Source organism: Myotis davidii, unplaced genomic scaffold, assembly GCF_000327345.1.
Source record: "Myotis davidii unplaced genomic scaffold, ASM32734v1 scaffold624, whole genome shotgun sequence".
In the NCBI taxonomy this organism is placed as follows: Eukaryota; Metazoa; Chordata; class Mammalia; order Chiroptera; family Vespertilionidae; genus Myotis; species Myotis davidii.
Window position 1 is genome coordinate 445,797 of NW_006295731.1, and position 6,584 is coordinate 452,380.

Genomic DNA, 6,584 nt, shown 5'->3' on the forward strand with positions numbered 1-6,584 from the left:
TCTAAAAGAGACTAAAGATGGCTCTAGTACATTTTGGCTTTTAATGAAGCAGTCAAGGTGATACAGTAGTTCCTGAAAAAAGGAGGACTATAGGAGCCAGTGAGCAAGTTCTTGAGTCACTACTGACCACCTTAAGAAGCAGTTACCCTCCCAGCCAGCTTGGCTCAGTGGTTGAGCATTGGCTTGTGAACCAGGAGGTCATGGTTGGATTCCAGTCAGGGCACATGCCTGGTTTATGTCTCGATTCTCAGTTGGGGGCATGCAGGAGGCAGTCCATCAGTGATTCTGTACCATCATTGCTGTTTCTATTTTTTTAAATATATTTTTATTTAAGCAGCTACGCAATTCTGAGGACTTGCTTCTTTGGGTCCCTAGCGAATCAAAAACTTATATGAGACAGTCAGGCTCTGTTTTTCATATATGTTTAATTCTGAGGACTTGCTTCTTTGGGCCTCCAGAGAATCAAAAACATATGAGACAATCAGGCTCTGTTTTTCATACATGGTTTCCTATATTTGATTTTGGATCTCATTCTACTCTAAGACATTTTTCTTATCTTTAATATTCTCTCAAATCCAGAAATATATCACTTTATTGACCCTGTCATAATTAAAAATACCTATTTCTTGCTAATGAGCTATTACCTGAAACTTTACATGATTCTTCTGACAGTCCGACAGGCTAATTAACAAGGTTTGACCTCTTTCTAAAATCAGCTGGCAAGACTTGGGCTTTGACACTAAAGAAGTTCTTTGAAGCTTACTTACCAATCATTCCTTCTGAATGTGAATAATACATATGGGTTTTCTGGATGTGGAACTTTGTCTTCAGCATATACTTAACATACAAAGCCATCTTAAAATGTTTTTAATGGATTAGTTGATAGGGATTAGATGCAGTCTCAACTACTCCTCATGTATAAACACCTACTTAGAGCACTATCATTAAATAATTTTCATTAAGAACAACTGATTTTTTTAGAAACCAGTCAAAAGTACTATTGATCAGACAAGTCTTTCCAAGAGATCTTAACCTGATTACTTTAAAGATTGCCTTTGCTTTTTATTAATATATGTATCAGTTTCACCCACACTTATTGTAATAAAAATAAACACACATGCACACACACATACACACATGCACCTATGCAGAAAGAAAAAATAGAGAAAAAAGACTATGAGAGGCCTCAGCTGAGAAGCAAGATAGGAAATGGAATTTTCTGCTCATTAAACTCTCTGGTTAGGGAGGCAGTGAAGCATGGTAGAAAGAATGCTGGAGTTTAGAATCAAAGTAATAATTTAAGTCTCCTTTTCACTAGTTATTATCTGCATGGCCTTGAGTTGCCACCTCTCTGATCATGTTTGCTTATGTGAAAAAATTGGGATGGGAATGCCTAGCTATAGAGCCATTGAGAAAATTCAAATTCAGGCATAAAATTTTAATGTTCTACAATGCTAAGAGAAGATCAGAGAATTACCCATTTAAGTCTGGAACCATACAGAAAAGGGGTTTCAATTAGGATATCAGTTGTGATTCACATGAGATCGCACTGCTCAGATTTCCCTTCAGCAAGGGACTTTGTTGTCCCAACTACTGAAAGTGTGTTAGCAGTCTTCAGTTTTTAACCCATCCAGGGACTGCCTCATCTGCACAGAACTGCCTCATGCTCTTCCAAGGAGGACCACATTCAATAATTTATTCATGCAAATATATGAAGTCCCAACATAGAAGTGGGAAGACCAATTAATATGCTTTAGTAGTTGTCTGGCGGAGAGATGATGGAGGCTCGGCCAAGAGTTGTAGCAGTTGAGATAGGTATATTGAGGATATGCTTTAAATGTAGATTCAAAAAGATCCAAGAGTGAGACGAAGAATAGAGTGAAAGATATGCCATACATTTTTGGCTATACATGTGGTAAAGGTTTATTTTTAAAGTCATATTAATTTTGAGATACCCAGTAGACTTCCAGGTGGAGATGTAAAGGAGATAGGTAAAAACTGTACATGAATTTGGAACTCAGAGGACAAGTCAGGGCAGGAAATACAGATTTAGGAATGATCTGCAAAACTAAATTAGATTACATCCCTAGGATATGGGAACCTAAGTCTCTATATCACTTAGGTATGGAGAAAAGTATTTGTTAATATAAATGCAGAAAGATAGCACTTAACCACCCATATGAGTTAAATTCAGTAACCAGACTATTTAGAAAGAGGCCTCATTAAAATGAAGAGATTTTTGGTTTTGCTGTTGTATTCTTTAAACTAATAATTATAGAGCTCCTCCTATGTGGTGAGTGATGTACATTTATCATATTATTTAATCCTCACAACATATCTAGGTGAGCATTCCTATCATCCTGATGTTACAATGAGCACACAGAAGTTCAGAGAAATGTAGCAATTTGGGTCAAATTACATATTTAGTGAATGATGGAGGAGGTCTCATGGTCCCTTAGCCTCCACATGCAGTGCATTATAATAACAGTAATAGCAGCCATTAATAGAGTACCTAGAGTGCCCAGGTCCCCTGATAAAACACTTTACATATCTTATCTCATTCTCAAAAAAAAAAACAACAGTATTTATTAGCCTCACTTTGCAGATGATGAAACCTAAACTTAGAGATGTAACTAACGTGGCCAAAATCTTACGGTTATTAAATGGGAATTTCAAATATATTTTTGTCTGTTTCCAGAGCTCATAATCTTAATTACTATTATACTGCCTTTCATCACCTGTGATGTAGGTAAGTAGAAGGGAAAAGATTTCCTCCCAAAGGGAACATAACTATCCAAATGTTAAACCAACTGAACATGTAGCATTGAAAGTGATGACTATTGCTCCTGGGCCTTGGAGCAAGGTGAACTCGCAAGGACCCACACTGGTCACTGACCCGCCATGGGCCCGCCAGACCTCACGCTCCGCACTGGCATGCAAGTACCATCCTAAAGCCAGATTGAAGCTACAAGATGGCTGACCAGGACCCTGGGGGCATCAGCCCCCATCCAACAGATGGTGGCCTCAGGTGCCAGAGCTGTGGTCACCTCCATCTTCATGACTCCCCTGGATGTGGTGGCCTGCCTGCATGTCTCAACACCCTTCAGTGACCAGCGAGCTGATACCTCCCTCCAGACTCTGGAGCCTCTCTTATACCAAATTGTCCTCCTCTCTCCAACCCGCGGGGAAGTGCTTCTTCTACTGCAATGGCGTCCTGGAACCCCTGTACCTGTGCACATATGGTGCCCACTGTGTCACCTGGTTTCAGGACCCCACTCGCTTCACTGGCACTATGAATGTCTTCGTGAAGATTGTGAGACACAAGGGCACCAGGATCCTGTGGAGTGGTCTCCCAGCCATGCTGGTGATGACTGTGCCAGCAACCGCCATGTACTTCACGGCCTATGACCAACTCAGGGTCTTCCTGTGTGGTTGAGCCCTGACCTCTGACTTCTATGCACCCATAGTGGCTGATTCACTGGCCTGCTTGGTCACCATGAGTGTAATAAGCCCCCTAGAGCTGGTACAGCACGTATCATACCGGGAGTTGGGTGCCTGTATCCGAACCTCTGTAGCTCAGGGCAGCTGGCACTCACTGTGGCTCAGCTGAGGCCCCACTGCTCTTTGGGATGTGCCTGTTCAGCCCTGCACTGGTTCAACTATGAACTGGTAAAGAGCTGGCTAAGTGGGCGCAGGCCAAAGGACCAGACATCAGTGGGCATCAGCTTTGTGGCTGGTGGCATCTCAGGGATGGTGGCTGTCATCCTGACTCTACCTTTTGATGTGGTAAAGACTCAATGCCAGGTTGAGCTGGGAACGGTGGAGGCTGTGAGTAAGCATGTCACCCATGCACGCAGACTCTACCTGGCTGCTGCTGTGTAGGATCCTGGCTGAATCCAGCACCAGGGGACTCTTCACAGGCTTCCTCCGAAGGAACATCAAGGCTGCCCCTTCCTGTGCCACCATGATCAGCACATATAAGTTGGGCAAAAGCTTCTTTCAGAGGCTCAACCTGGAACAGCCTCTGAGCCAGTGAGATGAGCAAGGGGTTGTGGGCCCCATCTCTTCCATGGATGGTGTGGGGCAGGAAGAGACTGAGCCAAGTGTCTTGTCCTCAGGGGAGGGAGACTCATTTTTCTTCCCTCTCGGCTCAGCCCCAAGGGTACCAGCCCATCCAGTTGGGCCTGCCCAGGCCCCCATCAGAGAGCTTTCTTCCTGCTGGTCCTCATCCCAAACCCCACGGATCATCACTTTTCCACCCAACTCCCCAAATTCAAGACCAAACCTGTTAATTCTCCTCCCCCTGCCCTCACCCATTTTCATGTGTTTGTTGTAGTTGGTCTTCCACCAAGGCCCACAGAGCCCTGGACCTGGCCAGCCTAAACCCACTGCTGTTAAGTGTCATTGAGTCTAAAGATGATGAATTAACAAAATGATGACTATTAAAAATACATTTTATTAGAAATAAGAAACTGAAGATGATTATTAAAAATCAAAATGATGCCCTGGCTGGTATCTCTAAGTGGTTAGATCATCAGCCCATGCACTAAAGGGTCATGGGTTTGATTTCCAGTCAAGGACATGTACTTGGGTTGCAGGTTCGATCCCTGGCCCTGGTCAAGGTGCATGCAGGAGGCAACCAATTGATGTGTCTCTCTCACATTGATGTTTCTCTTCTGTCTCTCTATCTCTATCTCACCCCCAACTGTCCTTCCCTCTCTCCCTTCCACTCTCTCTAAAAATCAATGGAAAAATATCCTTGGGTGAGGATTAACAGCAACAATAATGAAATCAACAAGATATGGGTGTTTGAAAAGCATCTGTTCCAGCATTTTCTGAAGCTATCATCTTTAAATAAACAATGGTACAAATATTAATCTGATTTTGCTTCTTAATCTAAATTGTTTGGAACCATGAAACAGAATGAGTATCACTAAACAACATGGGATTGAACCCATATCCTTGGCTTGTGAGGACAGTGTTTTTAAACAATGGAATTCAAGATTATTATCTTAGCCATTTTGGAAAGATCAGGAGATGTTTTAAAGACAGGGGGACTTATTTGATTGCATCCAAAATCCCTCAACATAATGGTATACATGTAGTTTCTCCTATCCTGCCACTGTTTTCTTTTGGGATTTGTTTTAGCTATCAAGGAAAAGATTTTGAGACATATCATATATATAATCTTTGAGTGTGCTCCAGATTGGAAGATTTCATTTAATTCATTCCAAGTCCTTCACTTAGGAGCTTATACACATTTTATATATGTAGTCATACATATTTAATAATTATTACACAGTAAATAATGTCAGTTTTATGAACTGAATTAAAAGTAATTAATAATTATAACAGCAATAATAATGACAGAACATATAGACTTCTTAGGATTTTCAAAATACCAGTTTAGCTAGCATGATGTTCTGTGAACAAATGTACAGCTAAATACACAGTAGCTGCCAGACACTAGTTAGAACAGCAGGAGCATGTTTCTCAGCAGGGATTTTTCTGTCTGCTGACATTTTGGTTCTGAAGTAAATGGGACGTGTTGTTATGTTTCTTTTATTATATTTCAATTATGGAATCTGAATGTGCATAGAATTATTGTGTTGATCTTGTTCAAGCTTCTCTCCCAATGAAATGACCCTTTCTATAACACCTATGACAAGTGGCCACTTGGTCTTTCTTTGAATGTGTTTAGTGACAAGTAAAGTACATCCTTAAAAACCAGCCTTTTCCATTGTTGAAGCATGTTTATTTTTTAAAAAATCACTCTCTGGGTGGGTTATAACTAACCATCACTACTATTTTTACTTTCTTGACTAATATCAAATAAACATAATCCTTTTCTACTACAGACATTAACCTTTTTTAATACAGCTACCATTGTCCAACTACCTGTGACAGCTCCCACCACCTTCAATTCTTCTCAAATTTTAAAACCCATACATTCCAAACCTGTTTGTTAATTTGAGGTCATATTAAAACCTGCCCCCAATTCCTTTACAACTATGTAGATATGGGCTGAAATACTGACTCCCTACTATGTGAACCTCAAAATGGGGAAATGATTGCTACCACAAGATATTTTGTGAGAATTAAATTAACAGGTAATTTTTATGTAGTATTATTGGTTGAGCATTGTTCTACTTGTGTTATACATGTTAATTCATTTCATTTTAATAACAAACATATGAGATGGTTATTATTATTTCCCCATTTTGTATTTTACTTTATTTTATTTTTATTTTATTTATATTATTTAAAATATCATATATGTCTCCTTTTCCCCCCATCAACCCCTCCTCAGCCACTCCCACCTCCCAGGTCCCAGTCCACTGGTTATGCTTATATGCATGCATACAAGTCCTTTGGTTGATCTCTTAACACACACACACACACACACCCTCCCCTGCCTTCCCTATGAGGTTTGACTGTCTGTTCAATGCTTCTCTGCCTCTGAATCTATTTTTGTTCATCAGTTTATGTTGTTCATTATATTCCACAAATGAGTGAGATCATGTGATATTTATCTTTCTCCGACTGGCTTATTTCGCTTATCAATGCATCTCTCCTACACCCCT

General features: G+C 40.5%; 1 protein-coding gene and 1 pseudogene across 1 annotated transcript in view; both read left to right on the forward strand.

Annotated features, from left to right (window-relative positions):
- Window positions 1-6,584, forward strand: part of IL1RAPL2 (interleukin 1 receptor accessory protein like 2) — a 641,810-nt gene that overhangs the window by 433,698 nt on the left and 201,528 nt on the right. The gene's annotated exons all lie outside the window — the stretch shown is intronic.
- On the forward strand, window positions 2,973-4,037 carry LOC102767800 (annotated as a pseudogene).